At 44.0% G+C, this 23,047-nt stretch overlaps 1 pseudogene; it reads right to left on the bottom strand.

Annotated features, from left to right (window-relative positions):
* Positions 1-314: 314 nt before the first annotated feature.
* On the bottom strand, positions 315-22,992 carry LOC141272040 (uncharacterized; annotated as a pseudogene).
* Between the last annotated feature and the right edge of the window lie 55 nt (positions 22,993-23,047).

Here is a 23,047-nt window from a genome sequence, read left to right as displayed (position 1 = left end):
GTGAGTAATCACTGCCCTTTCACATCCTAATGGAAAGTGGCAACTCTATAAGGACGTGAAAGGACAGTGCAGTGATGAGAAGTGGTTAATTGTTAGAACTTCCTTCATTCTGAACATGAATATGGCTTCTCCCCAGTGTGAATTCTCAGATATTTAACAAACTGTGATTTATAAAACATTCTGGGCATGTATACGGCTCCTCCTCTGAGTTCTTTGATGCTCATCACTCTTTCTGTGCCTTAAAGCCCAATGAGACGAGTAGATAATTGTAAAAGTGATTTATTATATGATCATCAGAAGTGACCTAACGTTTAAGTCGGTGAAAAATTTACATGTAAGGATTATTGTGTACAAATAATTGCTTATTCTTTCGTCATTTACAGGTGTTGTTATGGAAACAACCTCCATCTCCACTGCATAATCAATGAGCATGAAATTATTATTTATTACATTACACAAATATTATAAATGATAAATCATAAAAGATTGTCCCACGAACCAAAGGACGTATTAATCAATAGATCTTGGAATAAAAATAAGTTCCACAGTTGGATGTGCTAAAAAATATGTTCCTGTGCTGAGATAATCTTATAAATGTGCCCCTGCTATTTACTGTATAATGACTGCGTCTGAACGTGTAGGAACATGGTCTGATCATACCACAGCTCTTGGCGGTGGAGTAAATACAAGAGTATACAGAGAGGACAGAATGGGTTCGTAGATGCTGCTTGTGAGGCAAAACATTTCCTTGTCTCACAGAAAGAATCACCTGGGATCCCATGTGTCATGATTCCACCCCTCACTGTCCTGGATGCAGTGAGTGAAAGCTCAGCTGCCATATTGAATCAAGGTCATGCTGATCTGTCAGTATTGTGAGTGAATCTAGCCGTTTAATCAGGGCAGGGTCGTAGTAGGTGTCTCCAATTCTGAGCGAATACCTGCCTATTTAGATGCTGTTAGTGTATGATTATTGCTCTTCATAGCTTTATCTTGGTGGTGTGTGTGTGCGCCTTGTTTTCCAGTGCAGTTTCTGATCTTTTGCTGCCCAATCTTGGACCTTGCCTTTGACCATCCATTTACCTAGCCCCCTTTATCTTGATGAGATACCTTCCTCGAATTCTGACCTTGAACTGTGACCTGACTACACCTTTGTCTTACCCCTCTGTTTATGATGAGCTCTCTATGTATTGGACATTGAACAACCCAGTCTCACGGCTTGTCTATGAGTAGTGACTCAGCACCACACCATGCTGTCTTGTCTATATACTCTGTATAGTCTCTAGAGTAAAAAATAAAAATGGCTTTAACCCTGTGGAAGTCCTTTGATGTTCAATCCTACTTGATTTAGAGCTATAATGTGTTCCACATTCTAAACTTGAAAGTGGTTTTTCCTTTGTAAACTGATTGATGTTTAACAAGATCTGATCTAATAGTGAAACATTTCCCACATTCTAAACATGAAGCTGGCTTCCCTCTGTGTGAGATCTTTCATGTCTACCAAGATGTGATTTTTGGCAAAAACATTTTCTACATTTAGGGCATGAAAATGGCTTTCACCCTGTGTGAATCCTTTGGTGTCCAATGAGATTATTTTTCTGGTTGAAACATTTCCCACATTGTGAACATGAAAATGGCTTCTCCCCTGTGTGAATTCTTTGATGTCTAACCAGGTGAGATTTCTGTTCAAAACATTTCCCACATTCTGAACATGAATACGGCTTTCCTTATCTGTGAATTCTCTCATGTTTTACCAGATGTGATTTCTGGTTAAAGCATTTTCCACATTCCTCACTTGAAAATGGCTTCTCCCCAGTGTGAATTCTCTGATGCCTAACAAGATCTTTTTTCGTGGTAAAACATTTTCCACATTCTAAACATGAAAATGGCTTCTCCCCTGTATGAATTTTTTGATGTTCAGTAAGAGCTGATTTTTGTTTAAAATATTTTCCACATTCTAAGCATGAAAATGGCTTCTCCCCTGTATGAATTTTTTGATGTCCATTAAGAGCTGATTTTTCTGTAAAACATTTCCCACATTGTGAACATGAAAATGGCTTCTCCCCTGTGTGAAGTCTCTGATGTTTAACAAGATCTTTTTTCCTGGTAAAACATTTTCCACATTCTAAGCATGAAAATGGCTTCTCACCTGTGTGAATTCTGTCATGTGCAATAAGAGTTATTTTTTGGTTAAAACATTTCCCACACTTTAAACATGAAAATGGCTTCTCCCCTGTGTGAATTCTCTGATGTGTAACAAGATTTTGTTTCGTGGTAAAACATTTTCCACATTCTAAGCATGAAAATGGCCTCTCCCCTGTGTGAATTCTTTGATGTGCAATTAGAGTTATTTTTTGGTTAAAACATTTTCCACATTCTAAACATGAAAATGGCTTCTCCCCTGTGTGAATTGTCTGATGATTAAGAAGATATTTTTTCGTGGTAAAACATTTTCCACATTCTAAGCATGAAAATGGCTTCTCCCCTGTGTGATTTCTTTGATGTTTAATAAGAATTGTTTTTTGGGTAAAAGATTTCCCACATTGTGAACATGAAAATGGCTTCTCTCCTGTGTGAATCCTTTGATGTTTTTTAAGAATACGTTTCTGGTTAAAACATTTTCCACATTCTAAACATGAAAATGGCTTCTCCCCTGTGTGAATTCTCTGATGTGTAACAAGATTTTGTTTCGTGGTAAAACATTTTCCACATTCTAAGCATGAAAATGGCCTCTCCCCTGTGTGAATTCTTTGATGTGCAATTAGAGTTATTTTTTGGTTAAAACATTTTCCACATTCTAAACATGAAAATGGCTTCTCCCCTGTGTGAATTCTCTGATGATTAAGAAGATATTTTTTCGTGGTAAAACATTTTCCACATTCTAAGCATGAAAATGGCTTCTCCCCTGTGTGATTTCTTTGATGTTTAATAAGAATTGTTTTTTGGGTAAAAGATTTCCCACATTGTGAACATGAAAATGGCTTCTCTCCTGTGTGAATCCTTTGATGTTTTTTAAGAATACGTTTCTGGTTAAAACATTTTCCACATTCTAAACATGAAAATGGCTTCTCCCCTGTGTGAGTTCTCTGATGTCTAAGAAGATTTTTTTTCATGGTAAAACATTTCCCACATTCTAAACATAAATATGGCTTTTCCACTATGGGAACTTTTTGATGTTCAACACCCAGTCTGTCACTTCTATTTTGCTTTACAGTCTGCGATGAATCAGGAAATAGGATCTGTGTAAAAGGATCAGATGATACATTTTGGATATGAGGGGCAGAGGGTATATCTTCAATATTGGCATTCTCCTCATAGGCATATTGAATGATATTACAATCATCTGCATAAAAATGTGAAGATACCGGATGTTCCTCTGGGTTCCTGGTACAGTCATCTACAAAAATAAAACCAATTATATTATCTTTTAGCAATATAACCTCCATAATTATAGTAATGTTTTATGACATTATAAAGAAGAGATTTATATAAAAAAATAAAAAAAAAATCACTCATTAGCAGACTAAAATAATTTAATTGCAAAACGGATCACAATTTCAGAGCAGGGAGCACTAGGTCACGATGTTACAGTTTTCTCCTTCTGTGCTGAAGACATCTTCATGTCTCGTATGTCTCATTGCTCTTTTCTAGTAAATTGCCCGGTGGAGAATCATAAGTGAACCTGTAGGTCAGAGCTGCGGGGGGCGTCCATCTCACACAATCCCGGTCACGTCTGCTACATTTACTTTAGCACAGAGCATAGCAAAGGGGAGGAGAAGTATGGTCATGGTCAAAGAAAACCGATCAAAGGATCTCACTGAGGAGCCCTGTGATGTACACACCTGGATAAAGGGTGTATAATGAAATGTATAGTCATGTGATTGATAACACGGGCATATATGTAGTAGGACTGTATACAAGGCTACACCAAAGAGAAATCATCTACAAAGAAGCCTGAAGTTTTATACTTTTTCCATCACTTTACACTAGGAGTGGATACACTAAAATGATACATTCATTATACAGCCGGCTCCTGCCTTTACCAGCAGCAACCGGAGCTAGCTCCATTCACTGCTGTTTAATCATTTAGATGCAGCTGCAATGGGTAAAGGGAATCTGTCACTAGGGTGAACAGCATAATGTAGGGGCAGAAACCCTGATTCCAGGAATATGACACTTACTGAGTTGCTTGCTGTCATCTTGATAAAATCCCTGCTTTCTCTGCTGCAGATCTAGCAGTTATCTTACTGTTGAGCTCTGTATAACTCCGTCCGCACCACTGATTGGCAGCTGTCTGACCATATACAGTTTACACAGAAAGCTCGTCAAAAAAGAGAAAAAATCCAGCACCGAATAAAGGAAAAGTTTCTTATGGCTAAAAATCTTATTTATTTAGATCCGTTAAAATACTATAGAGTGCATTATTCATTAATTTTTAACCACTTGAAAGCCTGGTGCGTATTAGTACGCCCCAGGACATCACCCCCGATTAAGTGAGGGCTCCGGCGCTGATTTAAACAGGTGACATGTGCCCGCAACAGCCGCGGATGGTATCGCGATCCACCCGCGGCTGTTAACCAGTTAAATGCTGCTGTCAATCTCTGACAGCGGTATTAGCCCCGCTCGTCGGTGACCCCGTCACATGATCGCGGGTCACCGATGCGTGGACATGACAACCCTGGGTCTGCAGCAGACCCTTGTGGTTGTCATGTAAAGATTGCTATGAGCGCCACCTAGGGGTCGGTGCTCATAGCAAGTGAGCATTTCTGCTACACAGAGGCGATCTGCTCATCACCTCTATGTAGCAGAGGCGATCAGACTGCTGCTGCTTCTATTCTCCTATGGAGACTATAGAAACAAGCAAAAAGTGTAAAAAAAAAAATGTTTTTTTAAAAAAAAAAAAAAAATTAAATTTAAATCACCCCCCATTCAAAATAAAAAAAAACAAAAAAAAAAACACATACATATATTTGGTATCGACGCATTCAGAATCGCCCGATCTATCAATATAAAAAAAGAATTAATCCGATCAGTAAACGGCGTAACGAGAAAAAAAATTAGAAACGCCAAAATTAAGTTTTTTTGGTCACCGCAACAGTGCAATAAAATGCAATAACAGGTGATCAAAACATCAGATCTACCCCAAAATAGTATCAATAAAAACTTCAGCTCGGCGAGCAAAAAATAAGCCCTCAGCCGGCCCCAGATCCTGAAAAATGGAGACGCTACGGGTCTTGGAAAATGGCGCCATTTTTATTTTTTTTTAGAAAATTTTGGATTTTTTTTTCACCACTTAAATAAAAAAGAACCTATACATGTTTGGTGTCTACGAACTCGTAATGACCTGGAGAATAAGAATGGCAGCTCAGTTTTAGCATTCAGTGAGCGTGGTAAAAAAAATAAATAAAAAACAACTGTGGTATTGCACTTTTTTTTACAATTTTACCGCACTTGGAATTTTTTTCCCGTACACAATATGGTAAAACTAGTAATGTCGTTCAAAAGTACAACTCGTCCCGCAAAAAATAAGCCCTCACACGGCCATATTGACCAAAAAATAAAAACGCTATGGCTCAGGGAACAAGGGGAGCAAAAAACAAAAACGTAAAAACAGAAAATCCCAAGGTCCTTAAGGGGTTAATGCACTTTATTGTATTTTAATGGATCTACATAAATAGCATTTTTATTCATAAGCAATTTTTCCTTTATTTGGTGCTGGATTTTTTCTCTTTTTGATGTGTTTTGCTGATGGAGAAACCGACCCCGCTATATCCGAGCATCAGTCCTGGTACTTCATTTATATTTGCCTGGACTTCATGGTGAGCTGCCAATCAGAGGTGGGGGTGGGGTTATACAGAGCTCATGAATACGCTGGACTACCTGGCAGCAGGTTTACAAGTCCTCCAGTGATAATCCCAGTGATATTATCAAAACTACAGCAAGCAGCCCAATAAGAGACATATCACTGGAATCAGGGTCTCTGACCCTATGATATGTTGATCTGCTGATCAGGTGGAAAAGGAAGGCCTAATGACAGATTCCCTTTAAACTAAAGTAGTAAGACTAAAAAATTAATAATAAAAAAGAGTTAAATTAATAAAACAAATGTAAATATATACAAACACACACTTATGGTATACAGTACAGACCAAAAGTTTGGACACACCTTCTCATTTAAAGATTTTTCTCTATTTTCATGACTTTGAAAATTGTACATTCACACTGAAGGCATCAAAACTATGAATTACCACATGTGGAATTATATACTTAACAAAAAAGTGTGAAACAGCTGAAAATATGTCTTATATTCTAGGTTCTTCAAAGTAGCCACCTTTTGCTTTGATGACTGCTTTGCACACTCTTGGCATTCTCTTGATGAGCTTCAAGAGGTAGTCACCGGAAATGGTCTTCCAACAATCTTGAAGGAGTTGCCAGAGATGCTTAGCACTTGTTGACCCTTTTACCTTCACTCTGCGGTCCAGCTCACCCCAAACCATCTCGATTGGGTTCAGGTCTGGTGACTGTGGAGGCCAGGTCATCTGGCGCAGCCCCCCATCACTCTCCCTCTTGGTCAAATAGCCCTTACACAGCCTGGAGGTGTGTTTGGGGTCATTGTCCTGTTGAAAAATAAATGATAGTCCAACTAAACGCAAACTGGATGGAACAACATGCCGCTGCAAGATGCTGTTGTAGCCATGCTGGTTCAGTATGCCTTCAATTTTGAATAAATCCCCAACAGTGTGACCAGCAAAGCACCCCCACACCATCACACCTCCTCCTCCATGCTTCACGGTGGGAACCAGGCATGTAGAGTCCATCCGATCACCGTTTCTGCGTCGCACAAAGACACAGTGGTTGGAACCAAAGATCTCAAATTGGGACTCATCAGACCAAAGCACAGATTTCCACTGGTCTAATGTCCATTCCTTGTGTTTTTTAGCCCAAACAAGTCTCTTCTGCTTGTTGCCTGTCCTTAGCCGTGGTTTCCTAGCAGCTATTTTACCATGAAGGCCTGCTGCACAAAGTCTCCTCTTAACAGTTGTTGTAGAGATGTGTCTGCTGCTAGAACTCTGTGTGGCATTGACCTGGTCTCTAATCTGAGCTGCTGTTAACCTGCGATTTCTGAGGCTGGTGACTGGGATAAAGTTATCCTCAGAAGCAGAGGTGACTCTTGGTCTTCCTTTCCTGGGGCGGTCCTCATGTGAGCCAGTTTCTTTGTAGCGCTTGATGGTTTTTGCAATTGCACTTGGGGACACTTTCAAAGTTTGCCCAATTTTTCGCACTGACTGACCTTCATTTCTTAATGTAATGATGGCCACTCGTTTTTCTTTACTCTTACTGCTTTTTTCTTGCCATAATACAAATTCTAACAGTCTGTTCAGTAGAAGTATCAGCTGTGTATCCACCTGACTTCTGCACTACACAACTGATGGTCCCAACCTCATTTATAAGGCAAAAAATCCCACTTATTAAACCTGACAGGGCACACCTGTGAAGTGAAAAACATTTCCGGTGACTACCTCTTGAAGCTCATCAAGAGAATGCCAAGAGTGTGCAAAGCAGTCATCAAAGCAAAAGGTGGCTACTTTGAAGAACCTAGAGTATAAGACATATTTTCAGTTGTTTCACACTTTTTTGTTAAGTATATAATTCCACATGTGGTAATTCATAGTTTTGATGCCTTCAGTGTGAATGTACAATTTTCAAAGTCATGAAAATACAGAAAAATCTTTAAATGAGAAGGTGTGTCCAAACTTTTGGTCTGGACTATATATATATATATATATATATACACACACACATACTAGCTATTGAATCCGTTCTACGCCCGGGTGGCAAGCATTTTTATTGGTATATGGTCTCCCATGCTGGTATGTGATGCCCCCATCCTGGTATTTGTGCTGCCCCCATCCTGTTCCCCCATCTTGTTATGTACTGCCCCATCCTATCCTGGTATGCATGGCACCCCTCATCCCTATCCTGGTATGCATGGCACCCCTCAACCCTATCCTGGTATGCATGGCACCCCTCATCCCCAATCCTGGTATGCATGGCACCCCTCATCCCCAATCCTGGTATGCATGGCACCCCACATCCCCAATCCTAGCATGCATGGCACCCCTCATCCCCAATCCTGGTATGCATGGCACCCCTCATCCCCAATCCTGGTATGCATGGCACCCCTCATCCCCAATCTGGTATACATTTTACCCCTCATCCCAATCATGGTATGCATGGCACCCCATCTCTCATCCTGATATACATGGAACCTCTCATCCCCAATCCTGGTATGCATGGCACCTCTCATCCCCAATCCTGGTATGCATGGCACCCCTCATCCCCAATCCTGGTATGCATGGCACCCCTCATCCCCAATCCTGGTATGCATGGCACCCCTCATTCCAAATCTGGTATACATTTTACCCTTCATCCCAATCCTAGTATGCATGGCACCCCTCATCCCTATCCTGGTATGCATGGCACCCCTCATCCCCAATCCTGGTATGCATGGCACCTCTCATCCCCAATCCTGGTATGCATGGCACCCCTCATCCCCAATCCTGGTATGCATGGCACCCCTCATCCCCAATTCTGGTATTCATGGCACCCCTCATTCCAAATCTGGTATACATTTTATCCCTCATCCCAATCCTGGTATGCATGGCACCCCATCTCTCATCCTGATATACATGCCCCCCTCATCCCAAATTTGGTATACATGGCACACATCTCATCCCATTCCTGGTATATATGGCACCCCTTATCCCCCAATCCTGGTATGTATGGTTTCCTCATCCCTATCCTGGTATGCATGGTCCCCTCACCTCCCAATCCTGGTATGCATGGTACCCCCTCATCCCTATCCTGGTATGCATGGTTCCCTCACCCCCAATCCTGGTATGCATGGTACCCCCCCTCACCCCCCAATCCTGGTATGCATGTCACCCCTCACCCCCCAATCCTGGTATGTATGGTACCCCTCATCTCCAATGCTGATATGCATGGCACCCCTCACACCCTAATCCTGGTATGCATAGTCCCCTCACCCCCCAATCCTGGTATGCATGGTACCCCCCTCACCACCCAAGCCTGGTATGCATGGTACCCCCTCACCCCCCAATCCTGGTATGCATGGCACCCCTCACCCCCCAATCCTGGTATGCATGGCACCCCTCACCCCCCAATCCTGGTATGCATGGCACCCCTCACCCCCCAATCCTGGTATGTATGGCACCCCTCACCCCCAATCCTACTATGCATGGTCCCCTCACCCCCCAATCCTGGTATGCATGGCACCCGTCATCCCCCAATCCTATTATGCATGGTACCCCCTTATCCCTAATGCTGGTATGCATGGCCCCCTCACTCCCAAATCCTGGCATGTATGGCACCCCTCATCCCTCTATCCTGGTATGCATAGCCCCCTCATCCCCCAATCCTGGTATGTGTGACCCCCTCATCCCCAATGCTGGTATGCATGGCACCCCTCACCCCCAATCCTAGTATGCTTGGCCCCCTCACTCCTGAATCCTGGTATGCATGGCACCCCTCATCCCCCTATCCTGGTATGCATGGCACCCCTCATCCCTATCACTCTGCACACATACAAAAAATAAACACTTATACTCACCTTTCTTCCCTGTGGTCCAGCGCTGCGTTCCGCTCTGCCGGCGGCCGGGGGAGGAGTGTGGCGCCGGAGTACGCGTGTGCCCATACCGCGCTGTCCGGCACCATTTTGCTGAAGACACACTGCAAATGTGTCTTCAGTAAAATGGCGCCGGATAGCGCTATGCGCATGCGCCGATTCTGACGCCTCACTCCTGCCCCGGTCTCCGGCAAGAAGAGAGGTGCCACGGCAACGCTCCACCCGGTCAGGTATATAAGTATGGCGCCGGAGATCGCGGTATGCGTAGACATTGAACGCATACCGCGATCTGCGGCGCCATACACTCCTCTTACCTGTAACGGCTCCATGCATTCTTCTGACTGGAGCCAGACTGCGCGTCGCGCATGCGCAGTCTATAAAGGCTTCAGACAGAGGGACGCATCTCCGTTTATTTTATAGATATACATGTATATCTACATATAGAAAAATACATGCGTTTTTGTGAAATAAGGTACTGTAGAGTGTGGCCAAAGGATATCAACACCGTCCACGCAGCTCGTTTTCTTTATTAAAATGGGCCAAAAAAAGAATTACCAGACTCTGAAAAGTCTGAAAAGGACGTAGCTCCTGAAATTGCTGAGATATTGGGACGCGATCACAGAAACAGCAAAAGTTTTGTAGACAACAGGGTCGCAAAAAACATGTTGAAAAAAAAAAGACGCAGATAAAATGCCGGCTCGTTACTACTAATCTGAGATGACAACAGAGCGCGCGCTGTCATTGTGCACATCATAAAAGGACTAGCCCGTGCCCTGAAACGAGCATCACTAATGATGCTTTCAGGAAGGGGCAGGGGCAGTCACCCCCTAATAACGACCTGTTTGTGAATCCCAGCATGCACTGGGATGCTCAAACAAAGCGTCATCAAAAAGGAAGTGGGGAAAAAAATAGAAAAGCAGACAGTTTAGTTAGATAAGGATATGGAATTTTTAATGCAAGTATATTAGAAAATGGTTTAGTTTATGGCACTACATAGATAGGGATTCAAAATGAAAATAACTTTGATGTGACACTGAGTCACTTATGGACAAGCTGTGAGACAGGGTAGTCAGGAGGTCCGAGGTCAAATACCAGGAGGGCATGTGGTACAGAGGGACAAGACAACGGCGTGGTCAGGTAACAGTCCAGGGTCAAATACCAGGGGGTACGTCAAGACAAGGGAGTAACAAAAACAAATGGAAGGCAAGTCTGGAGTCAGGTACCTGCGTGCAAAGAGCATCAAGAGCAGAAGGGATAATCCACATGAATGGTCACAACAAATCCTAGGATCGGCAACAAGATCACAGAAAGACACAATGAGACACAGACCTAAGCACACACCAAACAAAACTAAGCTGCAGCTGACACTGAACTGTTCATGGCTAGCCAGTTAAATAGCTAGCAAATTAGCAAGGATGGGAGGCACCCGAGGAAACGCCCACAGGCTAGGCCAGATTGAGCAGCAGGCCTGTCAATCAAAGTGCTGTCAGCGCAGCACGCCCCAGCAACAGATTCGATCCTGTAGGGGTTAGCCGTCACTCACAGCATCCCTAGGCCACAGTAATGATGAAGCCATGACAGTACACCCTCTGCTAGGGGGATGGGGGCCATCAGACCCCCAGGCTTCCGAGGAAACCTAGAATGAAAGGCCCTGACAAGTTAATGGGCCATAATGGATACAGTTGGAACCCAGGATCTCTCCTTCGGTCCGTATCCTTTCCAATGGATGAGGTGCTGGAGGGAATTACAGATCCTCCGGAAATCCACTACCCACTCCATGGGCGTACCCACCGTGGGGCAGGGGGGGCAGCTGCCCCCCCCCCCCCTAGAAGCAGGCACGCAAGCCGCACACCAGGGCCGGCGTCAGCACCCGGCGCACCCGGGCAGACAGGGGGGGGGGTCCCTCACCGTCAGCGCCCGCTCCCCCCCGCTTGCTTAGGGCCCCGGCACCCAGCACAATACTTACCCCTCCCCGTGCCTCCGCAGCAGCTCCTGCATCCTCCGCGGCTGCTGCACTGTGACGTCTCAGATCAGAGGGAGCGGTGACGTCTTTACACCGCGCTCTCTCCTGAGCAGTCACAGCGCAGAGCGGGATGAGGCCGGAGACGCTGGAGTCCGGAGCTGAGCAGCGGCAGCAGGTGAGATGTGAGGTGAGTATTTGATATATTTTTTTTATTATATGGAGGCCTGTCGCAATATAAGGGAGGGGGGTGAGGTGGGGGTGTGTGACATCCTGCATGAGGCAATATAAGGGGGGGTGACATCCTGCATGGGGCATTATAAGGGAGGGGGGGGTGTGACATCCTGTATGGGGCATTATAAGGGAGGGGGGTGTGTGACATCCTGCATGGGGCATTATAAGGAAGGGGGAGGTGTCACCCTGCATGGGGGATTATAAGGTGGGGTGACATCCCACATGGGGCATTATATGGGGGGAACAGCCTGCATGGGGCATTATGTGGGGGGAACAGCCTGCGTGGGGCATTATGTGAGGGGAACAGCCTGCGTGGGGCATTATGTGAGGGGAACAGCCTGCGTGGGGCATTATGTGGGGGGAACAGCCTGCGTGGGGCATTATGTGGGGGGAACAGCCTGCATGGAGCATTATATGGGGGCCAGTATTCTGTATGGAGCGTTATATGGGGGCCAGTATTCTGTATGGAGCGTTATATGGGGGCCAGTATTCTGTATGGAGCGTTATATGGGGGCCAGTATCCTGCATGGAGCATTATATGGGGGCCAGTATCCTGCATGGTGCGTTATATGGGGGCCAGTATCCTGTATGGATTGTTATATGGGGGCCAGTATTCTGTATGGAGCGTTATATGGGGGCCAGTATCCTGTATGGAGTGTTATATGGGGGCCAGTATTCCGTATGGAGCGTTATATGGGGGCCAGTATTCTGTATGGAGCATTTTATGGGGGCCAGTATTCTGTATGGAGCATTTTATGGGGGCCAGTATTCTGTATGGAGCATTATATGGGGGCCAGTATTCTGTATGGAGCATTATATGGGGGCCAGTATCCTGTATGGAGCGTTATATGGGGGCCAGTATTCTGTATGGAGCGTTATATGGGGGCCAGTATTCTGTATGGAGCATTATATGGGGGCCAGTATTCTGTATGGAGCATTATATGGGGGCCAGTATCCTGTATGGAGCGTTATATGGGGGCCAGTAATAATAATATAATAATAATAGTTTTTATTTTTATAGCGCCAACATATTCCACAGCACTTTACAAATTTTAGGGGGGACATATATAGACTATACAGAATAAGCATATCTCATATCGAAAGGAGTGAGGGTCCTGCTCGCAAGCTTACAGTCTATGAGGAAATGGGGGAGACACAAAAAGTAAAAAGTACATATATTGTATAATGCAGCCTTGATATACTAAATAGGATAAATAATAATACATGGACTGTGTACAGTCCTGACAGAGGCTATTAAGTGCATGGTTGGTATGAACCTGAAGTTGAAGAAGATTTTAATATGGGGTTAACTGGGATGGACAGATAGTGTGTGGAGGCGATACCCCAGTCTAAAGAAATGTGTTTTTAGGGTTCGCTTGAAACTGTGGGTATTGGGAATTAATCGAACTGTCCTGGGTAGTGCATTCCAAAGAATTGGCGCAGCACACGAGAAATCTTGGAGACGGGAGTGGGAAATTCGGATTATGGAGGATTTTAGTTTTAAGTCATTTGCAGAACGGAGGGCACGTGTAAGGTAGTAGACTAAGACAAGATAGGAGATGTAGGGGGGTACTGAAGCATGGAGCGCTTTGTGGGTAAGCGTGATAAGTTTAAATTGAACTCTATATTGGATGGGCAACCAATGCAATGGCTGGGAAGAGTCATCGGTGTAGCGGTTGGCGAGGAATATGATCCTGGCTGCTGCGTTAAGGACGGATTGGAGAGGGGAGAGTTTAGTAAGAGGGAGACCGATTAGTAGAGCGTTGCAATAGTCCAGACGAGAATGAATAAGAGCTACAGTAAGAGTTTTTGCCGAGTCAAAGGTGAGAAAAGTCCTGATTCTTGAGATGTTTTTGAGGTGTAGATGACATGAACGAGCGAGTGATTTGATGTGAGGAGTGAAAGAAAGATCTGAATCAAAAATGACCCCAAGACAGCGGGCTTGTTGCTGGGGAGTAATAGTTGAGCCACAAACAGAAATAGCAATATCGGGCACAGGTAGGTTAGTGGAGGGAGGAAATACGAGAAGTTCAGTTTTTGACAGATTCAGTTTTAGGCAGCGGGAGGACATAATGTTAGACACAGCAGAAAGACAATCACTGGTCTTTTGTAGTAATGCAGGGGTGATGTCCGGAGCAGAGGTGTATAATTGGGTGTCATCAGCATAGAGATGGTACTGAAAACCGAATCTGCTGATTGTTTGTCCAATAGGAGCGGTGTATAAGGAGAAAAGAAGGGGGCCTAGGACTGATCCTTGAGGAACCCCGACAGTAAGGGGAAGGAGAGAGGAGGAGGAGCCGGCGAAAGACACAGAGAAGGAGCGGTCAGAGAGATAGGAGGAGAACCAGGAGAGAACAGTGTCCTTGAGGCCAATAGTGCGGAGCATAGTGAGGAGGAGCTGGTGATCCACAGTGTCGAATGCTGCAGAGAGATCCAGGAGAATCAGCAGGGAGCAGTGACCATTAGATTTAGCTGTTAGTAAATCATTAGAGACTTTAGTGAGGGCAGTTTCAGTAGAATGTAAAGAGCGGAAACCAGATTGTAAAGGGTCAAGATGAGAGTTGTCTGAGAGATAGTGGATGAGACGGGAGTGGACCAGGCGTTCCAGGAGTTTAGAGATAAAGGGAAGATTGGAAACAGGTCTGTAGTTGGCCGTGCAGTTCTGGTCAAGGGATGGTTTTTTAAGTAATGGTTGTATGCTGGCGTGTTTAAAAGAAGAGGGAAAGATACCAGATGAGAGGGAGAGGTTGAAAATTTTAGTTAGGTGAGTGGTGACAGCTGGAACAAGGGACTGAAGGAGATGTGAGGGAATAGGGTCACTGGTGCAGGTGGTAGGGCGAGAAGATGCAAGGAGCCTGATCACTTCATCTTCCGTGACTGGTTCGAAGTCAGAAAGTGAGCAGGATACAATGTGGCGGGGGAGAGCATGCATAACATTTGGGGATTGGGAGAAAATTTCCTGTCGGATATGGTCAATTTTTTCTTTGAAATAATTGGCCAGATCGTCAGCGCTGAGGTCGGTGGTCGGGGCCTGTGTTGTTTGATTGTGGAGAGAATAAAACGTGTCAAAGAGTCGTTTAGGATTATTGGAAAGTGAGATGATGAGGTTGTTAAAGTAGGTTTGTTTGGAGAGGTGAAGGGCAGAGTTATATGTTTTCAGCATAAATTTATAATGGAGGAAATCTTCGGGCAGATTTGATTTTCTCCACAGCCGTTCAGCGCACCTGGAAAAGACGTGTTTGAGGCGTGTGCCAGGGTTGTTGCCGTCTATGCTGAATTTTTCTTTGTGTAGGAGGTGCGGCTTTATCCAGGACACATAGCATTATTTTGTTACAATGCTTCAATGCATCAATGCTTCAATGCAGTATCCTGCCTGGAGCGTTATATGGGGGCCAGTATTCTGTATGGAGCGTTATATGGGGGCCAGTATCCTGTATGGAGCGTTATATGGGGACCAGTATCCTGTATGGGGCATTTTATGGCGGCCAGTATTCTGTATGGCGCGTTATATGGGGGCCAGTATCCTGTATGGAGCGTTATATGGGGACCAGTATCCTGTATGGAGCGTTATATGGGGACCAGTATCCTGTATGGGGCATTTTATGGCGGCCAGTATACTGTGTGGAGCGATTCACCGGTTTCTGAGCTATTGTGGAATTTACAATAGATATCACTCATGTAATGTAAGAAGTGAAATCTTTGCATTGTACTATATATATATATTTCTCTTCGGTATCTGTGACCATGGCTTGCCCCCCCTAGTTTTGATCCTGGGTACGCCCATGACTCACTCTTTATCTCATACTTAAGACTGTTATTGACAGCAGCAGGAGGAGGCAGGGACGAAGGCGACATCACCGAGGGGACAAACTCCTTCAACAAGTATTTATGGAAGACATTAGGGATGTGGAGAGACTTAGGAAGCTTCAACCTAAAGGCCACCGGACTGACCACTTCAAAAACCTCATAGGGACTGATGGACTTTGGACCCAACTTTGCCGAAGGTACCCTAAGTTTAATGTTTCTGGATGACAGCCAAACCCTATCGCCCACTTTAAAAACAGGAACCGCCGAACATCTTCTGTCAGCCTTACGTTTTTGGTAAACTTGAGCCTGCCCAATATTCTTTTGAATCTCTTTCCAAACTACTCCAAGCCCCCTGGTGATCTCCACCCCACAAAACTCAGAACTTATCCTGCAAAACTCTCCAAAATGGGGATGATAACAATAATTACAGAAAAATGGCGAAATTCCAGTGGATTGATTGACCCGACTGTTAAAGGCGAACTCTGCCGTAGGTAGGAATGAGGACCAGTTCTCCTGCTCAGCCGCAACAAAACACCTCAAAATTTGCTACAAGGATTGGTTTGTCCTCTCTGTCTGACCGTTGGTTTCAGGGTGGTAGGCAAAGGAAAAAGACAAGTCAATCCCCAGTTTCTTACAAAAAGCTCTCCAGAACTTGGAGACAAATTGCACTCCCCTATCAGACACAATGTTAAGAGGAATTCTATGCAACCTCACCACATGATGAATTAACAACTCTCCGGATGCATATTAACACCTTTACAGCCTGGGGCATATTAGTACGCACAGGCTGTAACCCCCGGTTCAGTGAGGGCTCCGGCGCTGAGCCCGCACTGAATCGGGCACATGTCAGCTGATTATTACAGCTGACATGTGCCCGCAACAGCCGCGGGTGGAATCGCGATCCACCCGTGGCTGTTAACATGTTAAATGCCGCTGTCAATCTCTGACAGCGGCATTTAACAGCGCCGCGCCGGAAGCGCGTCACTTACCCCGCCCATCGGTGACCCCGTCACGTGATTGCGGGTCACCGAATCATGGGCATGACAACCCTGGGTCTGCAGCAGACTCCAGTGGTTGTCATGTACTGATTGCTATGAGTGCCACCTAGTGGTCGGCGCTCATACGACAGGAGCATTTCTGCTACATAGAGGTGATCTGCTGATCACCTCTATGTAGCAGAGGCGATCAGACAAGTGCTGCTTCTAGTCTCCTATGGAGACTATAGAAGCAAACAAAAATTGAAAAAAAAATGTTTTTAAAAATGTTAAAAAAAATTTAAAAAATATAAAAGTTTAAATCACCCCCCTTTCGCCCCATTTAAAATAAAATAATTTAAAAAAAAACACATACAAATATTTGGTATTGCCACGTTCAGAATCGCCCCCTCTATCAATATAAAAAAATAATTAATCCGATTGGTAAACAGCGTAACGAGAAAAAAATTCTAAACGCCAGAATTACGTTTTTTGGTCACCGCAAATTGCAATAAAATGCAATAACGGGCGATCAAAACATTGTATCTACCCCAAAATATTATCAATAAAAACTGCAGCTCGGTGCGCAAAAAATAAGCCCTCACCCAGCCCCAGGTTCCGAAAAATGGGGACGCTACGGGTCTTGAAAAATGGTGCCATTTTTATTTTTTTTTTTTAGGAAACTTTGGAATTTTTTTTCACCACTTAAATAAAAAAGAACCTATACATGTTTGGTGTCTACGAACTCGTAATGACCTGGAGAATAATAATGGCAGGTCAGTTTTAGCATTCAGTGAACGTGGTAAAAAAAATAAAAAAAAACCCATCTGCGGTATTGCACTTATTTTTGCAATTTCACCGCGCTTGGAATTTTTTTCCCGTACACGATATGGTAAAACCAGTAACGTTGTTCAAAAGTACAACTCGTCCTGCAAAAAATAAGCCCTCACACGGCCATATTGACCAAAAAATAAAAATGCTATGGCTCTGGGAACAAGGGGAGCAAAAAACGAAAATGCAAAAACGGAAAATCCCAGGGTCGCGAAAGGGTTAAATTGTAAGCCCCTCTAGTCAAGTCAAGAAAACCATTTCCCCCCAGAAAGCGGATTATAAAGGTTTGGGATGAGTCAAAGTGGGCAAGTATTCTTAACCGTGATTTTGTTCATTTCTTGGAAATCAAGGCAAGGACGGAGACTCCCATGTTTCTTTTGTACAAAGAAGAATCCAGCAGCCACAGAGGAGGAGGAAGGATGGATATGACCCTTCCGTTAACAAATTTTTCAAGGGGCTACGTTGAAGCCCAGATAAGTTATACAGACGAGCTTTAGGTAATTTAGCACCAGGGACAAGATCAATAGCACAGTAATAAGGATGTTGGGCAGGTAATGTCTCCACCCCTTTTTCCAAAAACACATCTCCGAAGTCTTTCAGGTATCCCGACAGACTTTTCAGACATCAATAATCAGACTGTGAATGAGCAACCATGGAAGCCCCAATACCACCCCAGCAGGTAGCTTATGCAAGACAAAACAGGAAATGGATTCTGAGAGAAGTGCTCCTATTTGAAGTGTAAATTCCATCATTAAAAGTTCTGAAGTAGCGGACTTTTATCAATCGCAAAAATTTGAATGCGTTTTTCCAGAATAAAATGTCCCTAATCCTAATTTCTGAACCAACCCAGAATCAGTAAAGTTACCTGCAGACCCACAGATAATGAAAGCCAATTCTGGCAAGACCTGGTTCTTGAAAGAAAAAACAGTCTTAAAGGGGTTGTCCATTACTTTCACATTCCTTAGTATAGGGCATCAATGTATGATCGGCCGGGGTCCCACACACGGCACCCCCGCAGATCAGCTGTTATTGGTGCCGGTGGCAGCGGCCGCTGGACGGAAGTCCTTACCTGCCGTGCTTGGCCGTCAAGTTGTAGTGGCCGGCGCGGGGTACTGCACATCCGCCTCCTATTCACCGCAGGTAAGCACTTCTGGCTAGCGGCCGCTGCCGCCGGCACCGATAATAGCTGATCGGCTTTCCTAAGGATAGGGCATCAATGTGAAAGTAGTGAACTTCTTTAAGCAGTACTTTACCTGAGGAGAAAAAGGGTACCTGGAAGTCTGAGTGACCTCCTCGACTATCACCCAGACATAGACGTTCTCCCGACTGCTTGCTTGCTTGCTTAAGGGCGAGTAGAGCAGTCCTTCAAAAAATTGTCCTGCAAGACCACAGTAGAATCAGAGACCAACATTCTGTCTGTTCCTTCTCTATGGAACAAAACCTGGCATGTCCAACCTCCATTCGCTCTACCGCAAAGAAAATAGGTATGCTCCAGAGAAGTATATAAGGCATCCCACTATCCACCATGCCTCTCACGAATTCTGCGGTCCATACATATGACTGGGTTATGGCCTCCGCTAAAGAACAAGGGGAATCATGCAGAAACAAAGTGTCCTTCAGGGATTCAAACAGACATCTATGAAATTGGCACCTGAACCTCAATGGACCATTGTTGGAATTTAGTACTGTAGTCCCCAGTGGTGTGGCTCCCCTGTGTCAGATTCATGATCCTAGCTATGGACTGGCCCGCCCATTCCCCAGACCTGAATCCGATTGAGCACATCTGGGACATCATGTCTCGCTCCATCCACCAACGTCACATTGCACCACAGACTCTCCAGGAGTTGGCGGATGCTTTAGTCCAGGTCTGGGAGGAGATCCCACAGGAGACCATAAGCAACCTCATCAGGAGCATGCCCAGGTGTTGTAGGGAGGTCATACAGGCACGTGGAGGCCACACACAATACCGAGCCTCATTTTGACTTGTTTTAAAAGACATTACATCAAAGTTGGATCAGCCTGTAGTGTGTTTTTCGACTTTAAATTTTGGGGGTGACTCCAAATCCAGGTCTCCATTGGTTAATAAATTTGATTTCCATTGATGATTTTTGTGTGATTTTGTTGCCAGCACATTCAACTTTGTACAGAACAAAGTATTCAATGAGAATATTTCATTCATTCAGATCTAGGATGTGTTATTTGAGTGTTACCTTTATTTTTTTGAGCAGTGTATAATGTATATGGCATACGCATATTTACTATATTTTACACACATACGTATATATACACATATACTGTATACATATATTACATAAACACACATAGATACACATATATTGTATATAGTGTAGGAAAGGTAGTTAGGCTAGGGGTTAAATCCTAGCACTACAGGTCCTGTTTAGGTGCACCTGGATATCTATGACTAGAATCAGGCAATGTGTTCACTGGTCAGTCAGCTGGGGGAGCGGAGCAGAGTGGATGGTGTTGGAGCTGGAGCGAGACAAGCCAGAATCTCTCTGAGAAGAGTCTGCACAGCTTGTGTGCACCAAACTGCAAGTATCTCTGGTTGTAAGTAGAAATGGAGTAAGCCAGCTCACCAATAGTTGGAGTTCAGCATGCACGGAAAGCACGATACGACCATTCGTGTAAATTGAAAGAGAAAAGGTTTTCCAGACCCTGGTAAAATATCATCCAGAAAAGTGTGACAGAAAGCAAAGTGTTTCAAACGTAATCCAATGTTTTTTGTCAATCTTGTTGCTATGAATGATAGCTGTTTTGTTGTGAATGAACTGAGACTAGATCAGCCGTGTCTGAGTAAGGGTCTGTATTGTTTAGTCAGTACCTGCACAAGGATAGGGATTTTAGATTTATGGTTTTGTTTTTGGCACTGTGCAACCAAAGGAAATAAACATTATTCTGCTTTTGATATCAAAACCCTGTGGCTTCGTGTGATAAGAGGCTACTAAAGAGTGTAAACCTCTACAATTGTTTTTTGATTGCGATCCATGAAGTTCCAGAAAGCAAAGGTGATTACAGATTAAAGACTGAATGCCCTTGTTAAAGGCAGCTACAGCATTGTGGACACAGTCTGAAAGCATGAAGGATATTCTTAAGCAACTGGTTCAGGTCAATCTGCAGTTACAACAGCAGTAGAAACAGGTCCAGCAGCAGCAACAGGCCCAACACGAAACCCAAAAATTCCTGATCCAGCAGTTGCAAAATCAGCATCAGCAGAGCGCCTCCTCAAGGCACCAGAGGCACAATCCAGGGGTATAATTGGTTGGCTCGAGTGAAACAATTTAAGCCTGGTAATCGGGTACTTGTGTTAGTGCCCACAGTTGAGAGCAAGTTCCTTAACAAGTGGCAGGGACCCTACGAAGTGTTGCAAAAAGTGGGAGATGTGAACTGTATGATACAGCGACCAGGGAAAAGAAAGCCCTTCACCACATATCATGGCAACCTACTAAAACCCTGAAAGCATAGAGACCAGCTTGAAACCCCTTGCTTGTTGACCCAGTCAGAAGCCAACATTGTGGGTGCCACAGGGGCAGAAACGGTCACGTTCCCAAAAAAAAGGCAAGGCCAGAAAATGGTACCCAAAAATTGGGACAGGTTCTCAGAATTACTAGGTTAGCCTCAGGTCGTCAAGCATGAGCCTCATGTGTGGGTCAATTTAAAGTCCTGTAGGATTCCTGAGGCCCACCGGGAGATAGTCTCAGAACAGTCGATACAGAACTGGCCTCTTATAGGCACTGTGGGTTGACAGACGGTACCCAGACCCTCGGCTTTGGGCAGAGGAGAGGTGGGAGGGTGGTATGTAGCAAAGCCGGGTAAGCTAAAATTAAATCCTAGCACTACATGTCCTGATTAGGTTCACATGGATAGCTATGACTAGAACCAGGCCTTGTGTTCACCGGAGGCTGTCATCTGAGCAGACTGGATTTGTGTTGGAGCTAGAGAGACAAGCCAGATATTCTCTGAGAAGAGACGGCACAGACCGTGTGCACGAAGCTGCACATATTAGGGGTTGCAATGGACAATACTTGTTTTGTGTGACCGAACTGGGATTAGTTCAGCCATGTCTGAAGTAGCCCGGGTCTGTATTGTTTGGTTTGCACCTGGACAAGGCTAGGGATTTTATGCTTTTGGTTTTGATTTTGGCACTGTGCAACCAGTGGAAACAAACATTATTCAGTTTCTGATATAAAAACCTTGTGGCTTTGTGTTACAAGCTGCTACCTGAGAGCGTGAACCCCTACAATAGATATACTGTATATATATTACACACACAAGTGATCAAAATCCCCCCATCTTTTCCCCAAAAAGAAAGAAAGTTAAAACAATAAGAAAATAATCACATGTGATATTTTCACGTCAATAAAAGTCTGATCAAAATCTAAAATTAAATTACTTGTACAGTAATTACCATGGGAGTTTTTAGAAAAAGCGACACCTAAACTGCCATTTTGGAGTTATCTAATTTCTCAAAAAAAAGGGAAAAAAATAGAATAAGTGTCCCCAATGTGGCGCCATTATACACTGCAGCTCACAACATAACACAAGTCCTCACACATCTCCATCGATGGAAAGATAAAGACGTTATGAGGCTCAAAAACTAGTGACACAATCACCGTATTCACACTGAGCGGAGATTGAGAATCCTGTCGCCAGTTTATTTTACATAAAAACACTCAAAAAATAATGGCAGAATTGTGTTGGCTTTTTTTACAATTGAATCCAAGTAACATCGAGACCTAATAATAAAAACTAATATATATACAGATACTATTAGTTTGTTATCGGTTTTACAACTTTTCCACAAACATTCCAAATCTCATGGAAAGAAAATACCGTACTTAGTTCCGAGAGCCGCGTTGTCTGATTATTCTTATTCCGGATGATTCACAATTTTTGATTTAACTCTTTTGGGGGCAGCTGTAGATGCATAACTCATTTATTTTTTGGAAAAGGAACTGTCAAAATAATGTATTAATTTCTCTTATCTGGGTTACACTATATAAGTGTCTTTTTTTTTTCTTTCACAAAGTAAATACAAGTCGCGGTTATTTGGGGGGAAGTCTCCATGTTCTGTATTCTGTCACCAAACACTGACATGAGATTAATAGGAGCTAATGGTTCCTGAGTCACAAATTAGGCAAATTCTTTCCTTCATCAGAACTGACATCAGATGATGAAGAAATCGGCCGCTCACATAAGTATAATTCATCTCCCGCTGTATATTATCATCCATATTATAAATGCACGACCTGTGACATCACATATAACAGGATCACATTATTATCAATTCAGATTGTGGCTGAACAGTGAATATTCATCTAAAGCTCCTCACCTGGGCGGTTATCTGTAGGGGTCTCCTCTTTACACCGCTGATCGCCCCTCTCATTTCTCTCTGGAGCATTAATATTGTTCAGATCTTTATCCAGATCCAAAAGCTGCAAAACAAATATTGTAAAAGTCCCCGATGATTGGAGAAGTCCCCGGGAATAATGGTGAGAAGATCCGGCCATGTCTGTGGTCAGCTGTGATCCTGCCGTCTCCACCGCTCTCATTACACAAGTATAAAACATCTAATACTGG

The sequence above is a fragment of the Phyllobates terribilis genome, unplaced genomic scaffold, assembly GCF_046119375.1.
Source record: "Phyllobates terribilis strain yellow unplaced genomic scaffold, ASM4611937v1 Scaffold_1__5_contigs__length_1240528914, whole genome shotgun sequence".
In the NCBI taxonomy this organism is placed as follows: Eukaryota; Metazoa; Chordata; class Amphibia; order Anura; family Dendrobatidae; genus Phyllobates; species Phyllobates terribilis.
This window is presented reverse-complemented; position numbering and strand designations above follow the sequence as displayed.